We start from the raw sequence: 21152 nt of genomic DNA, 5'->3' as shown, positions 1-21152 counted from the left end.
GTTAAAGAGTCGATCCCATTAACTATGGGTCTTGGGGGCGGGTCTGCTTTATCCTTATGGATCTTGGGAAGTGAGTAAATAATCGGGGTCCTACATGCCTCGGGGATCAGATACTTCGCTTCTTTTTTAGTCAAGATGTTTCTTTTTAATCCCAGATGCACCACCTTTTCCAGCTCCTTTCTACATTTAAACACTGGGTTTTTTGGTAATTTAGTATAGGTAACACTGTCTGACAGTAATTTTGTCATACTGTTCTTATACTGTATTTTAGAGAGGATTACAATCCCTCCCCCTTTGTCAGCAGGTCGGATAACTATATCCTTCCTCTTTGTTAGTTTTCTGATGCCGCTCTTTATATGTTTAGGTTCCTCCAGTTTCTTAATTCTTAAATCTTTCAAGTCTTGTAAAACCACTTTTTTAAAAACTTCAATATGTCTGTTGTTCGAAATCAAAGGGTTAAAAACTGATTTATTTCTTAATTCGCTCCGTATGATATCTTGATCCTCATTCTGAATTCGCTTTTTAATCGGGTTACCAGCCAAGTATTTTTTAATATTCAAGGTCCTTACATACTTCTGTATTCCTACATAAGTTTCAAATTTGTCTAAATTCTTTGTCGGGGCATATTTGAGACCTTTATCTAGTACGCCAATCTCTTCTTGGGACAGGGGGAGGCCACTCAAGTTGAAGATCCCCTCACCTTTTAGTCTCTTCTTTGCCTGTATTCTTTTTCCGGACCTCTTCCCTCTCTTCTTACAGGACTTCTTCTTTGATCCCATTGATCGTTTAGGCGTCTTGGTGGGTGATTCTCCGTGCCCCTCCCTAAAAAAGGCCTGCTTTGATACTGGTCCTGGTAGTAGCCATGGGATCTCCCATCTCCATTTTCCTCATAATGGTCCCTTAGGGGAGCATAATAATTGTTTGTAGGTATTGGATAGCGTCCATCGGGATAGGGGTAATCGCGCGGTGTGCCCCAATTATCTCTATGACCAGTCCCATAATTATGTGGGGGGGTCCTTCCTCGTTGGCCTTGCATTCCTTGGGGTGGGCCCCTATTTTCCCTTTGATCCCTAAGGTCATATGGTGGCTTATTGTAGTTGCCATTCTGTGTCCTTCTCTGGTTATTATTTTTCCAGTAAGGCTTCTTACCCCCATTATGTGGTGTTTGGTTTGAGTAGGGCGGTCTCCTCTCAGCTCTTTGTGGTGTGGAGTAGTTGTGGTCATTTTCTCTCTCATTACCCCTTGGGGCCCTAGATGGTTCTACCCGATTTCCAGTTTGTAGATCATTTTGCTCTGGTCTGTATTGGATACTCCCAGGTTGTGTAATTCTCTCTGGGGTGGAGAATGTAGAGATCGGATCCAAATTACCTCTCTGTCTCTGCCATTTAAAAACATCATCATTTTTAAAATCATTGATATCCCTTGTGTACTTCTTGCTTTTCCTAGTCTGGACTTCTTTGTCCTTCTTGGCTAGGTCTTTATTCAATTGTGACATGAGTGAGGTGAGCTCAGGCTTATCCTTATGTGTTTCCAGTTCCCCTTTTATCTCTCCTATGGTCTGGTCTATTTTCTTTAATTTCCTCTGTTTTCTTTTGAGTAGGAAAATAAGTAATTCTAAACCTTTTGTGTTAAAGAAAGAAAACCATTCATCAATCGACTCCTGGTCAACCAAACCATCGTTTGGTGTAATATCCCATCTGAGTCTTCTCGGCACTATGCTGTCTTTCTGGTACTGCTCAAAAGTGGTTATGTCCCACCATAGGCTCACTTTTTTCTCCATATTGTGGCCCAACTTCCGCATCAGACTCTCTAAACCCCCATTTTTTATTACATTGGAGTCTGAGCTATTAAATACTTGTTCTAGATCAATTTTCCTTTTTTCCATAAAAGAAAATACCTCCATTATGGCTGCAAGGATATATGGGAGAGTAAGTCAAAGTAGTAATGGTAGGTTATCCTCGCGCTATAGTGGTAAAGTTAGAGCAGGTTGGTGTGGTTGCAGCAGAAAACACCGACAGAGGTGCAAACCCTCCCCTCAAAGTGACAGTAAATAGTAAATAGATGGTGTTGCGCTCCACATAAAATAAATTAAGTCTAATAACACAATTAATAAATAATCTCATAAAATCTTGAAAACGCACTCATGTGATTAAAATTAAAATCACTAAATAATCGCATAAAATCTTGAAAATGTGCTCATGCGATTAAAAATTCCATTAATTCTAGAATAAATACCAAGTGAATAATACAGTGCTTGAAGCTATTTCCTACTAATATTCATAAAATGAAGAAGCTAAAATAATCTATATACTCGTGATAAAGTGACAAGAAAAAAAATCGCAAGTCTTAAAATTATCAACAAAATCGTGACATCAAACAAATCTGTGTCAGTCCATGAAAGTGCATACAAGTGCCAGCAATATGTGCAAAAAAGAGTATATATAAAAATATACAATAAAAATATAAAAAACGGTGTATGAAAAAATTATTATCACAAAATGCAAAAGATAGTAGTCCAGCAAACGTGATAAAAAAATGTCTCTAAATAAGTGTACAAAGGCTAAATCATAAAGTTCATGCAGAAGATGAAATAAATCCACGCTGTGCTATGTGAGGAAATGAATCCTATGAACAACCCCGGGATGATTCCACCAGTGATTTTTCAGCTCCTTAAACGTGGGTGCTCACACACTGAGTGCAGTGGGTACCTTACCTCACTGCTGTCAGTAAGACAGCAAAATACTCCAGTGCAGCAGTTGTGTCCTCAAATGGGGTGTATATCCTCAGTAGGTATAGGGGAACTTCAACACTTTGCGGTGTATATCCTAAATGTAGTATGGGCGCCCCCAAAACCTTTTCCTCCAGATATTCCGCAAGGGATCGCAAATCAGACCCAAGAAAGAAAGAGGGGTGCTCCAATAGTGAAGTACGTTCACACAAATACTTTATTATAAAAAGGAACTAAGTCCTGGGTACTCACACTTATACAGTAACAATCAAGCGGTTTTTTCACTAACAAACAACGAACGGCTTCCTCGTTCGTACCCCGGACGTCACTTCCGGTATCCTCCTAGGCCAATCCTACGCGTATCGTCATTGATCACGTGACTTCATCAGGGACTAATGCATAGGAGGTGGACGAACGTTTAAATAGTCTTTGTAATGGGCGGCCATTTTCCTGTAGTCAATCCTATTTACTACTATTCGCAGGCACGACTCTAGTTAGACGGCCATTTTGTGATAGACTACCTTCTCGACCGGTTCTTGTGCGCTTCACGGTCGTATTTTCTATAGATACAGAAATAGTCTATTCGTGTATTAGGTAGATCTGTGTCCGCTTACCTGGCTTCAAGCCTAATTGGGACATTTGGTGGTTATGTTTATTCAAACAATAACCCGGGATCTACCTAATAGCATTCTTAATGTCAGTGGCAATGTAAACACATTCGCTTGCTATTGGAACGACGGGACCACAGTTCGTTCGTGAGCTGGTTTAAAATTAAACTTAAAATTGAACTAGTATTGTAATAGGAAATAGAAAATTCATAAAAAATTATAAAATTATAAAAAATGGCTTGAGATGGAGGGTAATGTGCGAATTATTAGATATTCTTTAATTGGTAAAAAAACATATTGACTCTAAATCTTTCCTATAAATTAAAATATTGGTACTGGTTAATAAGTAAAATATCTAGAATAGTGTGACATAGTATTTTTCATATTAAGATAAAATAAAATTAAAATTGCTCCCGACACTTTAAGCGATGATCAAGATATCAAAAGGACGCATATATATGCGATTTGGGGGATGGGTACCGGAAATGAAGTCCAGAGTTCCAAACACACCCCTTTCAGTATATCATTGTAGAGTACAGTAACAGGCAAGATGTTGTATGTCATAATGCTTTAAATATATAAAATTCAAATTCATAATAAAATATCTAAAATTACCTAAAAATCGCTGATAAAACAGTTAAGATCAAATTCTATGTTGAGTCCTTGAGGTGTGAAAGTGTCTAAGGTAAAAATCCATTTAGATTCTAGCTGGCTGAGCGTTCTCACTTTATGCCCCCCCCTCCAATGCTTTCTGTAGGGCTCGATCCCCCAAAATGTGAGGTGGGTGGGATCCTTATTATGGTGTGTTAGAAAATGTTTTGACACACTGTGTTTGTCAAATCCATTAATTATATTTTTAATATGTTCCTTTATGCGAACCCTCAGCGGTCTCTTGGTGCGGCCTACATACTGTAGGCCGCAACTGCATTGTAGGACATAAACGGCCCCTTCAGTGTTACAACAAATAAACTCTTTAATATCGTAGGAATTCCCAGTGCTTGTGGAGCTAAATTTGAATCTTTTTTCTGGTGGGCGTTTTGTTTTTGTACACGCGAAACACCGCTTGCATGGAAAAAAACCCTTTCCTGTGAAAAAGGTCACACCATTGTATGGTGGGTCAGGAACATTCCGGACGATCTTATCCCTCAATGTTGGTGCCCTTTTGTACACGAACTTGGGAAATTGGGGTAGAAGGTCTTTTAGATGCACATCTGAGCGTAAAATATACCAGTACTTTTTAATAATTGCCTCTATTTTCTTATATTGGGCATTATAATTCAGAACGATTGGTACTTTGCCTGCTTCCAGCTTAGGGATTTGTTTGTCTTTAATCATCTCCATGCGATCCATATTTCTAACTTCTAAAATTTTCCTTCTAATTTCTTCGTCTTTATATCCTTTATTTGTGAACCTATGACCAATCTTCTCTGCTTGTGTCAGATATTCTTCCGTTTTTGTGCAATTTCTGCGCAATCGCATCAGCTGCCCTTTTGGAATATTGCACAACCAGTTTTTGTGGTGGCAGCTCATGATTGGCAAATAACTGTTTTTGTCCACATTCTTAAAGTGCGTTCTTGTGCGTAGAGTTTCATTTTCTTGCAATATTTCTAGATCAAGAAAAGAGATGGATTCGCTATTAACTACCCATGATAATTTAATATTTCTGTCATTGCGATTCAGTGTCTCCAGGAATAAGGTTAGGCTATCTATGTCTCCTTTCCAGAGTATGAGGATGTCATCTATATACCTCTTATATAATATTAACTCTTCAGGTTTGCCAGGTAGTATCGCATCCTCTTCCCATTGAGACATATAAAGACAAGCTACACTGGGCGCAAACTTCGCTCCCATCGCAACTCCAGTTTTTTGGTAGTAATACTCGCGATCATACCAAAAATAGCTGTTCTTGAGGCAAAAGTCCAAACATTTCACTAAGTATTTTCGCTGTACGCATGGCAAAGTACTGTATTTCCTTAAGCCCCACTTCACTGCCTCACACGCTTGATGGTGTAGGATTATTGTATATAGTGACGAAACGTCTGCAGATGCCATAATCCATGGGCCTTCCTCTTTTGGTAGCCCTTCCAAAATTTGTAATACTTGTTTGGTGTCTCTGAGGTACGCTTTTGTTTGTTTGACTACTGGTTGAAGATATTTATCGATATATTCCCCCATTCTAGAGGTTAAAGAGTCGATCCCATTAACTATGGGTCTTGGGGGCGGGTCTGCTTTATCCTTATGGATCTTGGGAAGTGAGTAAATAATCGGGGTCCTACATGCCTCGGGGATCAGATACTTCGCTTCTTTTTTAGTCAAGATGTTTCTTTTTAATCCCAGATGCACCACCTTTTCCAGCTCCTTTCTACATTTAAACACTGGGTTTTTTGGTAATTTAGTATAGGTAACACTGTCTGACAGTAATTTTGTCATACTGTTCTTATACTGTATTTTAGAGAGGATTACAATCCCTCCCCCTTTGTCAGCAGGTCGGATAACTATATCCTTCCTCTTTGTTAGTTTTCTGATGCCGCTCTTTATATGTTTAGGTTCCTCCAGTTTCTTAATTCTTAAATCTTTCAAGTCTTGTAAAACCACTTTTTTAAAAACTTCAATATGTCTGTTGTTCGAAATCAAAGGGTTAAAAACTGATTTATTTCTTAATTCGCTCCGTATGATATCTTGATCCTCATTCTGAATTCGCTTTTTAATCGGGTTACCAGCCAAGTATTTTTTAATATTCAAGGTCCTTACATACTTCTGTATTCCTACATAAGTTTCAAATTTGTCTAAATTCTTTGTCGGGGCATATTTGAGACCTTTATCTAGTACGCCAATCTCTTCTTGGGACAGGGGGAGGCCACTCAAGTTGAAGATCCCCTCACCTTTTAGTCTCTTCTTTGCCTGTATTCTTTTTCCGGACCTCTTCCCTCTCTTCTTACAGGACTTCTTCTTTGATCCCATTGATCGTTTAGGCGTCTTGGTGGGTGATTCTCCGTGCCCCTCCCTAAAAAAGGCCTGCTTTGATACTGGTCCTGGTAGTAGCCATGGGATCTCCCATCTCCATTTTCCTCATAATGGTCCCTTAGGGGAGCATAATAATTGTTTGTAGGTATTGGATAGCGTCCATCGGGATAGGGGTAATCGCGCGGTGTGCCCCAATTATCTCTATGACCAGTCCCATAATTATGTGGGGGGGTCCTTCCTCGTTGGCCTTGCATTCCTTGGGGTGGGCCCCTATTTTCCCTTTGATCCCTAAGGTCATATGGTGGCTTATTGTAGTTGCCATTCTGTGTCCTTCTCTGGTTATTATTTTTCCAGTAAGGCTTCTTACCCCCATTATGTGGTGTTTGGTTTGAGTAGGGCGGTCTCCTCTCAGCTCTTTGTGGTGTGGAGTAGTTGTGGTCATTTTCTCTCTCATTACCCCTTGGGGCCCTAGATGGTTCTACCCGATTTCCAGTTTGTAGATCATTTTGCTCTGGTCTGTATTGGATACTCCCAGGTTGTGTAATTCTCTCTGGGGTGGAGAATGTAGAGATCGGATCCAAATTACCTCTCTGTCTCTGCCATTTAAAAACATCATCATTTTTAAAATCATTGATATCCCTTGTGTACTTCTTGCTTTTCCTAGTCTGGACTTCTTTGTCCTTCTTGGCTAGGTCTTTATTCAATTGTGACATGAGTGAGGTGAGCTCAGGCTTATCCTTATGTGTTTCCAGTTCCCCTTTTATCTCTCCTATGGTCTGGTCTATTTTCTTTAATTTCCTCTGTTTTCTTTTGAGTAGGAAAATAAGTAATTCTAAACCTTTTGTGTTAAAGAAAGAAAACCATTCATCAATCGACTCCTGGTCAACCAAACCATCGTTTGGTGTAATATCCCATCTGAGTCTTCTCGGCACTATGCTGTCTTTCTGGTACTGCTCAAAAGTGGTTATGTCCCACCATAGGCTCACTTTTTTCTCCATATTGTGGCCCAACTTCCGCATCAGACTCTCTAAACCCCCATTTTTTATTACATTGGAGTCTGAGCTATTAAATACTTGTTCTAGATCAATTTTCCTTTTTTCCATAAAAGAAAATACCTCCATTATGGCTGCAAGGATATATGGGAGAGTAAGTCAAAGTAGTAATGGTAGGTTATCCTCGCGCTATAGTGGTAAAGTTAGAGCAGGTTGGTGTGGTTGCAGCAGAAAACACCGACAGAGGTGCAAACCCTCCCCTCAAAGTGACAGTAAATAGTAAATAGATGGTGTTGCGCTCCACATAAAATAAATTAAGTCTAATAACACAATTAATAAATAATCTCATAAAATCTTGAAAACGCACTCATGTGATTAAAATTAAAATCACTAAATAATCGCATAAAATCTTGAAAATGTGCTCATGCGATTAAAAATTCCATTAATTCTAGAATAAATACCAAGTGAATAATACAGTGCTTGAAGCTATTTCCTACTAATATTCATAAAATGAAGAAGCTAAAATAATCTATATACTCGTGATAAAGTGACAAGAAAAAAAATCGCAAGTCTTAAAATTATCAACAAAATCGTGACATCAAACAAATCTGTGTCAGTCCATGAAAGTGCATACAAGTGCCAGCAATATGTGCAAAAAAGAGTATATATAAAAATATACAATAAAAATATAAAAAACGGTGTATGAAAAAATTATTATCACAAAATGCAAAAGATAGTAGTCCAGCAAACGTGATAAAAAAATGTCTCTAAATAAGTGTACAAAGGCTAAATCATAAAGTTCATGCAGAAGATGAAATAAATCCACGCTGTGCTATGTGAGGAAATGAATCCTATGAACAACCCCGGGATGATTCCACCAGTGATTTTTCAGCTCCTTAAACGTGGGTGCTCACACACTGAGTGCAGTGGGTGCCTTACCTCACTGCTGTCAGTAAGACAGCAAAATACTCCAGTGCAGCAGTTGTGTCCTCAAATGGGGTGTATATCCTCAGTAGGTATAGGGGAACTTCAACACTTTGCGGTGTATATCCTAAATGTAGTATGGGCGCCCCCAAAACCTTTTCCTCCAGATATTCCGCAAGGGATCGCAAATCAGACCCAAGAAAGAAAGAGGGGTGCTCCAATAGTGAAGTACGTTCACACAAATACTTTATTATAAAAAGGAACTAAGTCCTGGGTACTCACACTTATACAGTAACAATCAAGCGGTTTTTTCACTAACAAACAACGAACGGCTTCCTCGTTCGTACCCCGGACGTCACTTCCGGTATCCTCCTAGGCCAATCCTACGCGTATCGTCATTGATCACGTGACTTCATCAGGGACTAATGCATAGGAGGTGGACGAACGTTTAAATAGTCTTTGTAATGGGCGGCCATTTTCCTGTAGTCAATCCTATTTACTACTATTCGCAGGCACGACTCTAGTTAGACGGCCATTTTGTGATAGACTACCTTCTCGACCGGTTCTTGTGCGCTTCACGGTCGTATTTTCTATAGATACAGAAATAGTCTATTCGTGTATTAGGTAGATCTGTGTCCGCTTACCTGGCTTCAAGCCTAATTGGGACATTTGGTGGTTATGTTTATTCAAACAATAACCCGGGATCTACCTAATAGCATTCTTAATGTCAGTGGCAATGTAAACACATTCGCTTGCTATTGGAACGACGGGACCACAGTTCGTTCGTGAGCTGGTTTAAAATTAAACTTAAAATTGAACTAGTATTGTAATAGGAAATAGAAAATTCATAAAAAATTATAAAATTATAAAAAATGGCTTGAGATGGAGGGTAATGTGCGAATTATTAGATATTCTTTAATTGGTAAAAAAACATATTGACTCTAAATCTTTCCTATAAATTAAAATATTGGTACTGGTTAATAAGTAAAATATCTAGAATAGTGTGACATAGTATTTTTCATATTAAGATAAAATAAAATTAAAATTGCTCCCGACACTTTAAGCGATGATCAAGATATCAAAAGGACGCATATATATGCGATTTGGGGGATGGGTACCGGAAATGAAGTCCAGAGTTCCAAACACACCCCTTTCAGTATATCATTGTAGAGTACAGTAACAGGCAAGATGTTGTATGTCATAATGCTTTAAATATATAAAATTCAAATTCATAATAAAATATCTAAAATTACCTAAAAATCGCTGATAAAACAGTTAAGATCAAATTCTATGTTGAGTCCTTGAGGTGTGAAAGTGTCTAAGGTAAAAATCCATTTAGATTCTAGCTGGCTGAGCGTTCTCACTTTATGCCCCCCCCTCCAATGCTTTCTGTAGGGCTCGATCCCCCAAAATGTGAGGTGGGTGGGATCCTTATTATGGTGTGTTAGAAAATGTTTTGACACACTGTGTTTGTCAAATCCATTAATTATATTTTTAATATGTTCCTTTATGCGAACCCTCAGCGGTCTCTTGGTGCGGCCTACATACTGTAGGCCGCAACTGCATTGTAGGACATAAACGGCCCCTTCAGTGTTACAACAAATAAACTCTTTAATATCGTAGGAATTCCCAGTGCTTGTGGAGCTAAATTTGAATCTTTTTTCTGGTGGGCGTTTTGTTTTTGTACACGCGAAACACCGCTTGCATGGAAAAAAACCCTTTCCTGTGAAAAAGGTCACACCATTGTATGGTGGGTCAGGAACATTCCGGACGATCTTATCCCTCAATGTTGGTGCCCTTTTGTACACGAACTTGGGAAATTGGGGTAGAAGGTCTTTTAGATGCACATCTGAGCGTAAAATATACCAGTACTTTTTAATAATTGCCTCTATTTTCTTATATTGGGCATTATAATTCAGAACGATTGGTACTTTGCCTGCTTCCAGCTTAGGGATTTGTTTGTCTTTAATCATCTCCATGCGATCCATATTTCTAACTTCTAAAATTTTCCTTCTAATTTCTTCGTCTTTATATCCTTTATTTGTGAACCTATGACCAATCTTCTCTGCTTGTGTCAGATATTCTTCCGTTTTTGTGCAATTTCTGCGCAATCGCATCAGCTGCCCTTTTGGAATATTGCACAACCAGTTTTTGTGGTGGCAGCTCATGATTGGCAAATAACTGTTTTTGTCCACATTCTTAAAGTGCGTTCTTGTGCGTAGAGTTTTATTTTCTTGCAATATTTCTAGATCAAGAAAAGAGATGGATTCGCTATTAACTACCCATGATAATTTAATATTTCTGTCATTGCGATTCAGTGTCTCCAGGAATAAGGTTAGGCTATCTATGTCTCCTTTCCAGAGTATGAGGATGTCATCTATATACCTCTTATATAATATTGTTCAAAACCTCTGTTGTAGCAATTTTGACCTTTAAAGCCCCATACACACGATCAAAAATTCTGAAAGCAAAAGTCGGATGTGAGCTTTTGGTCAGAAATTCCAACCACATGTATGCTCCAGCGGACTTTTGCTGGCAGAATTCAAGCCACCAAAAGATTGAGAGCAGGTTCTCTATTTTTTGGTAGGAAAAAAATTCAGATCGGCAATTCTGATCGTCTGTACAAATTCCAATGCACAAAATTCCTAAGCATGCTCGGAAACAATTCTACGCATGCTCGGAAGCATTGAACTTCATTTTCTCGGCTCCTTGTAGTGTTGTACGTCACTGCATTCTTGATGGTCGAAAGTTCAGAGAACTATTGTGTGACCATGTGTATGCAAGCCAAGCTTGAGCGGAATTCCATTGGAAAAATCATCCACGTTTTTTCCAACTAAAAATCCGCTCCTCTGTACGTGGTATAAGAATTAAGAAATGTCTGACACCCACTGCCACATCCGACAAGGATGAAAAATATGGTAACATCTTTTAAAGAGGTAGGGTTCTTTAAGTTTCTTTATTTAGGGCATCAGCATAAAGATTTTTACGTTTTTAACATATTGTTTTAACCGTTTCCAGACCGCCCACCTCAAATTTACTGCAGCGGCTGCCGGCAATAAAGTAATTGTACATTGTCTCCTCTCCTGGGTCTGGAGCACTAGCGCATGCCACCAGCAACCCACCCCCACTGGACAATCAGAGGGTCTGGCAGACTGCTGTTCTCTCAGAGAGGAAAATGGAGATCTTGTGTTTCTGCCAAGTAGAAACACGGATCCCTGTTTTCCTCCACTTAAGCCATCCCCCACACAGTTAGAAATCACTCCCTATGAGCACACTTAATCCTTTGATTGCACCTGATGTTAACCTCTTCCCTGCCAGTGTCATTAGTAAAGTGAGAGTGCATTTATTTTAGCATTGATCACTGTGTTAGTGTCACTGGTCCCCAAAAAGTGTCACTTAGTGTCAGATTTGTCCGCCTCAATGTCACAGCCCTGCTTAAAATCAATGATCGCTGCCATTACTAGTAAAAATAAAAATAAATATGCCATAAAAATATCCCATAGTTTGTAGACATGATAACTTTTGCACAAATCAATCAATATACGCTTATTGGGATAAGATTGTATTTGATTTTTTAAATTTTTTTTACTGGATATGTTTGAAATTAAAAAAATAGAAAACAAAAATGACATAACAGATTAAAAACTCTGAGAAGTCTGCTAAGGGTTTTTTTAAGTGTTTTATCATAGTTCAGCAGACCCTCCCTCAAATACAGTTTTTCTAATGCCGCATACACATGGTCGGATTTTCCCGATGGAAAATGTTCGAAGGGAGCTTTTTGTTGGAAATTCTGACCATGTGTAGACTCCATCAGACATTTTCCATCGGAGCCCAACTGTAGTTGGGCTTATGTGCATTAAATGCAACACACCTAAATCTCCTCACTCAGTTTGGGGGTTCATAAGATCTTGTTATTGTCACCCTAATCAAGTTCAAATGGAATACATTAGTGTTTTTTTTTCATCACTACACATAATATACTATTTAAATTTTTCTCAGGAATGAGCAAGAGAGGGTTGCTACATTCCTACCTACAGTGGGACCATCGAAAAAACGAGAGTAGTCATCTAAATGGAGGTCGTATCAAAGCCCGCAAAAAAAATAACATTTTGATAATTGGAGGAGATTGAGAGCAATAGAGGGTACCTTTTGAGTTAAGAATAAATACTTAAATACATTATTTCAAACCAGAGTTTCGTGTAGCTTTAAATTGGTTGTAAAGGCACAGGGATTTTTACCCCTAATACTTTCCTGAGCCCACTCTTGATCCAGTGATGTACATGGGAGCCTTGCCTTTCCGGGGATTCGCACTCTTGATTGGCTTTTGGTAGCAGCCTGGCTGTGTCAATCAATGAGACAGAGGGAGGGGCCAAACTACAGCTCCATGTGTGAGTGGACACACAGAGCCATGGGTTTGGAGCATTCCCGTTAGGGTGCCCCCACAGCAAGCTGCTTGCTGTGTGGGGATCTGGAAGGAGGGAGGAGCCAGGAGTGCCAGCGTGGGATGTGAGAAGACTATTGCACAGAATAGGTAAGTATAACATGTTTGTTATATTAAAAAAAAGAGGCTTTAGCATCGCTTTAACACATCCATCCATTGTTTTTCTAAGTCTCCCCTGTAGCATTTTATTACCTTTCTGCTGGTAAGTCTCTCCAATCATGCTTAAGTTGGTTTTAGTTGGATAAGTGCACTTGCAACAATAAAGTTGAGTACTGTCCAAAATACTTTTTATATATTTACACTAACAGTTACAATTTCAGTACAAGCTTTCAAGAGTCGACCCTCTTCTTCTAAGGTCCAAGCATTACTGATCAATACTGCTTGGACCTTAGAAGGCAAAGTCAATATTAAAAAAAAAGTATTGCTTAAGCCCCGTACACACGAGAGGACTTATGTCCGACAGACTTCCGAAGGAGTTCCGTCGGAGTTCTGCCGGAGTTCCGACAGAGTTCTGACGGACTTTTCGGCTGAGCGGACTTGGCCACACACAATCACACTAAACTCTGACGGATTTGAACGTGATGACGTACGACTGGATTCGAATAAGGAAGTTCATAGCCAGTAGCCAATAGCTGCCCTAGCGTCGGTTTTAGTCCGTCGGAATAGCATACACACGAGCAAATTTTTCGAAGGGACCGGGTCCGGCGGAGTTCCTTCGGAAAAATTTGAAGCATGTTCCATATTCTAAAGTCCTTCGGACTTTGGCGAGTCAAAAGTCCGTTGCAGCCCACACACGATCGAATAGTCTGACGGAATCAGTCCGTCGGACTTTGGATGTTGAAAAGTCCGCTCGTGTGTACGGGGCTTTAGAGTATAAAAACAGCAGTTAATGTGTTTATATGCTGTACTTTCAACAGCATATGCAATACTTTTGATTAAAGCTTCTTTGTTATAATTGACTGTGTGCCTCTCAAGGTTATTTATAGTTGCATTATTTGGTCATTCTTCAAACACTATGTTCAGGATCACTCAAAGTTTCAAAGTTACAAAGAACTGGCAGTGCTGAAGGTCATAAAGCTGCCGCCCTTATAACAACTGCACAAACCTAGGACAAAGATTAACTAACTGGTTATGGAGCTGAAAATAAACTATTTTCGCTTTAAGTGAATATAAGAGAAATGAGTGCCAGAATGACATTTTCAATAAACATAATCTAATTTCATAAATTAAATCAGCAGCGTTTCAATGTTTTGTACTGTGTTTCAACTTTGAGTTACCTTCTGGGCCTCCATCTGTCAATATGTATGTGTTACTAGTACTACTTCCCATGAGTTAAATATGATACAATTATCATATGTAGTTGTGATAGCACTTTCCTCTGTAAATCTTCAGTAAGGAAGAATGCAAAACAGGTTTTTTTTAGTACACTACAGTTTTCTACATAAATAAAATCAATAAGTTTAACAGTGCTTGTCTTGAAATAACGTATTGATAACTAATTTATGCTGAATTAAATGTGTTTTGCTGCTGTTTTTCTAGCAGTTTTGCATTCCATTTATCTTTAGTATTTATTCAAATCAACTACCAATTTCTGATTTTGTGAGACTTTTGAAGAAAATCTAAAACTCTGTTAAAGAACTTATGCTCTTTTGAAATACATTAAAAGTATTCATTGAAATATAATTAATTATATAAAAGTGTGCATTCCTTTTTCAGCCTAAGAACTTTTTTTTAGCATGTACAGAAAATACCTTTTGATCTTACCAGAAATGTGTCATTGCTACCTAATGTAAGCTGAAAAAGAAGAAAACAATGTTATCTTTCATTTGTAAACTACTAATCCCCTCAACCCTTCCTTAGTGGAGATAAACAAAGGCAGACATGGTGAAGTCCAGTCTGAAGAAATATTTTTTTTTTTAAGTAGACAATTCCAGAAGTCTTGACAATTGTTTATTCTAATAGCAACAGTCATTACAATGATGACACTGAATAATAGTTAAAAATAACAGCAATGTGACTGTGAGCAACACATGGGATAGCCATTGAGATGATAAATTGCTAGAAAGATAATGTTCTAAAACTTAAGCTCAAAAAACAAAATATATTTTATAAATGACAACACATTCTGATAGCTAACAAAACAAAAAGCATCAAGCTTTCAGAGTTCTGCAGTCCCTTTATAGTGCATATATGGGTATTTTTAATGCATATTACAGATGTTGTTTACCTGCAATCTCACTGGATATTGGATATTATGTGTACTTCACTTTAAACGCCATCACTTATTTTTCAAAGCTACAGTATATTTAATATTAGCAAAGTTGTTTCCATTCATGAACAGAAGATATTAGGGATGTCACATGTTATATTTTTAATACTTTTTTTAGGCAATAATGTTTTTTTTTTTTTAAATCAAGCGTTTCTGTGTAAAAATGTTTATTGTATATTTACTAATGATAAAAGATAAATTCATAGTTTTATTTTAATAAATAATAAACATATACTTTACTCTTTCAAATTATATTTTAGTAATACATTTCAAATTTGAATAAGAGACTGTTAGTCATTTTAGAAAATTTGCTGATGCTGAATAAAGGAACTATGAATTTTATTGGCAAATTTTATGAATTCACAAATTTTATGAACATCCCTGTTGTAATATGCTGTATGATGCCAACATATAACATTGTATGTAATAGCAACATGATATGTGGCTGTCAACTTGTAGTTTAAAGCTGAATGTCACCCAAAAGGGGAAGTTCCACGTTTATGACCTCCCCCTTTTTCAGAGGGAGGAAAGCCCTTACCCAGTTTTGACTACCTAGGCAGTCTGAGTAGAAGTCCCCCCCATGCCTGCAGCTTTCTGGGACACGTCACAGGTCCCAGAAGGCTGCGAGGCAATTCACAAAGTGCGGCATTACTAGCGCATGCACAGTTGGAAGCTGCCTATGAAGTCACGAGGAGCCACTGTCAGCTTCCCTCACTAAAGATGCCGGGGATCCGAAGACCAGTGAAGAATCAGCTTGGGTGAGGGTGGCATTGGATCCTTGGACAGGTAAGGGTCTCTTTTTTAAAAGTCAGCAGCTACGGTATTTTTTGTTACTGTGGTGAAGATCCTCTTAACCACTTAGAATAAACATGTAGAATTGTTGCAGCTTTGCAAGCCTTAAACATGGATTTTTTTCCTTTTTTTTCACCAGGTGATCCTACCAGTAACACTGGGTGACAATGTTCACTCACTGTATTGTACCTATGAATGAGCGGTGTTGTCAATCTAGGCTGCTTGATATAGGCTACAAAAAACTGCCCAGCTCCATAACATACAGTAGGGGGAATTGACATTCACAGAGGAGAACTTAGCATACCACTGCTTGGAATTGTAGTGCAGCAGAGGCACTGTGCACAAGAAGTTACATTTACACTTGATCAACAGGTATTTTTATATATTTGAGGGAGAGGGGAGAGAGGTGCCAAGCCAGCTCTTGGTGTAGTATTTTAATGAATAAAAAGTAAACATATAAAAATAGCCATTCACAGAGGTACAGAGCAAGTGTAAGGCTCAAAACAGTAATGTCCTGCCCATGAGGGGCAGTCAGTCCATGCCGCAGCGGCGGCTCCAGAGTAGGGGGATGTTGGAGGACACTGGGGAGTGAGATGTCAGAGCCAGGAGCTTGTTCTGTCAACCAGGAGTGGAATAGCCAATTGGGACGTGTTTTGGAGGCAAGCTATGCCTCCTTCCTTTTATTCATTAAAACGGTACTACACCAAGAGCTTGCTTGTCACTTCTCCCCCCTCTCCCTCTTGTTTTGCAGCGTTGGTTTCCCAGCCTGAGTGGATTATAGCAGCCTTGCATCTCCCTTGAAGGTAGTCACTATGTTTTAACCCTTTAGGGTAATTTCAGCTATTTAGTTCCTGGACTTTCTTATGGACACTTAAGTACACAGTAATTTTAACTCATGATCTATACCTTTTGGTCTATTTGATACCCTACAGAGAAGGGTAGAGCTGAGAATTCAGTTTGTTGATTTTTAAATATATACCTGAAAAAAAGATTTTAAACATTGTTATCATATCATGAGACTGGTAAACTGAACTATACTATAACATTTGTGTTCTTACATTTACTGATACTTTAGAAGTAGAAGCCAAAAATCGAGGGGTTTGACTGGCCATGGAAGAGAGTGGCTTCACAGTAGCGAGTTTCAGGCTGCTTTGGCAATCGTTAAGCCATATAATGAACCATTTGACTGACAAGTCACTTTTGCTGATGATTAGAAATCACAGAACATCCAAGACCCCACATCAGCACAGCTTACATAACTCCTTGACCTCCAGAAGATTTACCTCACTTCATGACCAGGCCATTTTTTGAGATATGGCACTGCTTTATTTTAACTGACAATTGTGAGGTCGTGCGATACTGTAACACAAATACATTATTTTTTCCCACAAATAGAGATTTCTTTTGGTGGTATTTGATCACCTCTGTGGTTTTTATTTTTGCGATATAAACAAAAAAAAAGACTGACAATTTTGAACAATTTTTTACTTTCTGCTATAAAACATACCCAATAAAAAAATGTAAAAAAATCTAATGTCTTCATCACTTTAGGCCAATATGTATTCCGCTACATATTTTTGGTAAAAAAAATCCCAATAAGCGTATATTGATTGATTTGCGCAAAAGTTATAGGGTCTACAAACTATGGGATATTTTTATTTATTTATGTATTAATTTTACTAGTAATGGCAGCGATCAGAGACTTATAGCAGTACTGTGATTAAGGATGAGCTGAACACTCCCTGGTTCGATTCCCACCAGAACATCTGAACGACAAAAAATTTGGAAGAACTCACAAACACTGTTAAAGTCTATGAGACACAAACATGAAAAAGTGCTAATTTTAAAGGCTTATATGCAAGTTATTGTCATAAAAAGTGTTTGGTGACCCAGGTCCTGCCCCAGGGGACATATATCAATGCAAAAAAATGTTTTAAAAAGGGCAGTTTTTTGGGGGAGAAGTGATTTTAAAAATGCTTAAAGTGAAACAATAAAAATGAAATATTCCTTTAGATATTGTGCCTGGGGGGTGTCTATAGTATGCCTGTAAATTGGCGCAGTTTGCCCATGTTTAGAAAAGTACCACAGCAAAATGACATTTCTAAAGGAAAAAAGTAATTTAAAACTGATCGCGGCTGTAATGAATTATCAGATCTCGGCAATATAGATAAAACCCTGAATAATGAAAAAAACCCTGAAGGGGAAAGAGGAAGGGGAAGGGGAAACCTGCTCCAAAATTTTAAAAAAATGTCTCAAGCGCCCCCAAAATCCATGCCAGACCCTTATCCAAGCACGCAACCTGGCAGGCCATAGGGAAAGAGGGGGGATGAGAGCGTGCCCCCCTCCTGAACCGTACCACGCCACACGCCCTCAATGTGGGGAGGGTGCTTTGGGGTCTGACCCCAAAGCACCTTGTCCCCATGTTGATGAGGACAGGGGCCTCATTCCCACAACCTTTGCCTGGTGGTCGTGGGGGGCTTATCTGAATCCGGAAGCACCCTTTAACAAGAGGACTGCCAGATCCCACCCCCCTATGTGAATTGGTAATGGGTAACATTGTACCCCTACCATTTAACAAAAAAAGTGTAAAAAATGCTAAAAAAGACAAGAGACAGCTTGGGACAAGTCCTTTATTAAAAAAAAAAAAAAATGTCCAGCGATGTAAACCCATGCCGCCTGATGAACAGAAAAAGAAAAAAAAAACGGCAATAGTTCCACCTCCATGGGAGGCTCCCACAGAGTCACTCTTCTTCAGGATGACAGCTGTTATATAGCTGAGGGTGGGGCCACCCTGTGACGTAAACTGGTGACCCCGCCCCCTCTGATGCCATAGTTGTTTTTTTTATGTTGGAGGGATCCATTATTTATTTTATTATCACTGTCAGACTGTCACAATATTGTTTGGATTACATTTTCAATCGTCAGATTGGCACAGAATTATTTTTCTGGATTTAATTTATACTTTTTATTTAGAAGCACACATTGGACTCTTGATATGTTATTTTAAATGTTTATTCATGGATTTGTATATTTATTTGATGTTAAGATTAAGTTTTTACTTATGATTATGGGTGATCGAGCAGAACATCAGGATTCTCTTACAAGCCCTGCCTACAAGAAACCATTTAAAAAACTGGGCATCTGAAATAAAAGATGCATTTAGGAACAAGGCAGAAGATCTGAGGAAGCAGGTCTTTCCCAGAAACTCCAAAATGAGCGCTCCAAACATCAGATCAGCACGGTGCCCATCTCACAGTACTGGAGCAAAAATAAGCCCTATATCAGCTAAAATTCACTTCCTGCAAGCTGAAAGTGGAAGACAGTGATAACCAGAGTATCCATAACACGAGATTATGGGGAATACCAGAAACCACCTCCAGTGTAGAGCTGCATGCCACAGTCAAGGCCATCCTCAACTCAGTCCTAGAGAGTTCACTAATGGATTTCCTGGAACTAGACTGGAGACACTGAGTCTTAGGGCCCAGAAAAGGGACCACGGACTGCCCACAGAATGTCCTCTGCAGGGTCCATTTCTTTAAGGTCCAGGAGGAATTTATGAAAAGGGTATGATGTTGATTTTTACAAGGCCTCTATTCTAATTCTATCAGATATGTCTGTCAGTACTAGGATCCCTTTAGGACCCAGCACAACTCACCTGACACAGCCTTTGCCTGGGAAACAACAGTGATTGGCCAGCTCACCTTTAAATCACCTGTATCAGCATTCAGTCAGTGTTAGAGTTTACTTTTATGTTTGATCCAGCTGATATCTGCTCTGTGTCTTTCGTGTATGACCCGGCTTGTTTGACCCTCCGTGATCGCATCTGATTCGGTACCATTTGTACTTTGATCTACCTGTGTATGATCCAGCTTGCCTAGACTACGCTTTGCCTGATTCTACTGTAGTACCCTCATCTGCAGCGGTGAACTACAAGGTCCAGCAAACATCTACCTTCATCTGCAGTGGGGAACTACAAGTCCCAGCTGACCTGCTCTGCTTAGACCTGCTCTGCTTAGACCTGCTCATGGTATATGCTCTTGTTCTTTGAACTCTCTGTATAATCAGCACACCTGAATCGTTGCCTGTTATCTGCTTCTAGCCTGACATTAACATGAGCCGTAAATAAAAAGGGAAACCTATCATATGCCGTTTATCCCATCAAGTTCAGGAAATGGCCACAGAGCTCACCAAGGTGCAATCTCCTTCTACTACCACTGCTAAAAAAAAACATCTGAACCAAAAATTCCTTTGCCTGACCGGTTTTCTGGTGACCGGTTTTGCTACTTTAAAAACAGCTGCAAATTATATTTCTCAGAGGGTTAAAATTATTATCTCTCTACTACAGGGTGACCCCCAGGCTTGGGCCTTTAACCTGGAACCAAACCATCCAGACCTGCTAACAGTAGATGCCTTCTTTGAAGCCCTCGGGTTGCTCTATGATGATCCAGATCGTGCTGCTACTGCAGAATCAACTCTGCGTAACTTAAAACAAGGAACTACCTGAACAGGAACAGCTGAAATGTATTGCTCATGGTTTCACAGGTGGGCCCCAGAATCTGTCTGGAATGATGCAGCTTTCCGTAGCCAGTTTAGAATAGGCCTTTCAGATGCAATTAAGGATGCTCTGATTAACTTCTCCTACCCAGCCTCACTGGAGAAGGCTATATGTCTAGCCATTAGAATTGACTGCCACCAGTGAGAGAGGAGGCGAGAACAAACAATGACTGTGGCAAATTATATACCTACCTTGCCACCTGACTATTCTACCTCCAGTGCCAAATCTGAGGAAGAACCTATGCAGTTAGGCTCCACCCGGTAATCAGCCCAGGAACACACATGCTGGCATAATATGGGATTCTGCTTATACTGTGGCCTCAAGGGTCATATGCTCCGTTCGTGCCCTACATGCCCGGGAAACTCCAGGACCTAGGTGATTGCGGGGAGGTCACCTTAGCTCTGGTCTCGTCTCCCCAGGGGGACAATCGTATACTTTTACCCGTTGTCATTCACTTTAGGAAATGGGCTCATGAACTGCTGGCCTTGGTAGATTCTGGAGCCACTGAGAATTTTATTGATAAGACTCTGATTACCTCTTTGTCCTTGGAAACTCATGCTCTAGATTGCACAGTCCACCTGATCTCCATGGATAATCGGCCTCTCTCACAAGATCTAGTGCTCCAATCCACCAACTCTTTTCAGTTACAATTGGGGGCTTTGCATTGGGAGAAGATGTCATGTCTTGTCATTGACTCTCCATCCACTCCTTTGATCCTAGGCCTTCCTTGGCTTCAGAAGCACAATCCTGTAATTGACTGGCCAACAGGAAATATTCTGGTTTGGTCCAATCAGTGTAAAAAGAACTGCATCCAGCACCCTGTTCGACTTGCTACCTGTCAAGTGGAAATGGAACAGATCCCACTTTGTTATAAGGACT

The sequence above is a fragment of the Lithobates pipiens genome, unplaced genomic scaffold, assembly GCF_037356315.1.
Source record: "Lithobates pipiens isolate NorthernLeopardFrog02 unplaced genomic scaffold, aLitPip1_a1.2 Scaffold_16, whole genome shotgun sequence".
Classification (NCBI taxonomy): Eukaryota; Metazoa; Chordata; class Amphibia; order Anura; family Ranidae; genus Lithobates; species Lithobates pipiens.
Note: the sequence above shows the minus strand (reverse complement) of the source record.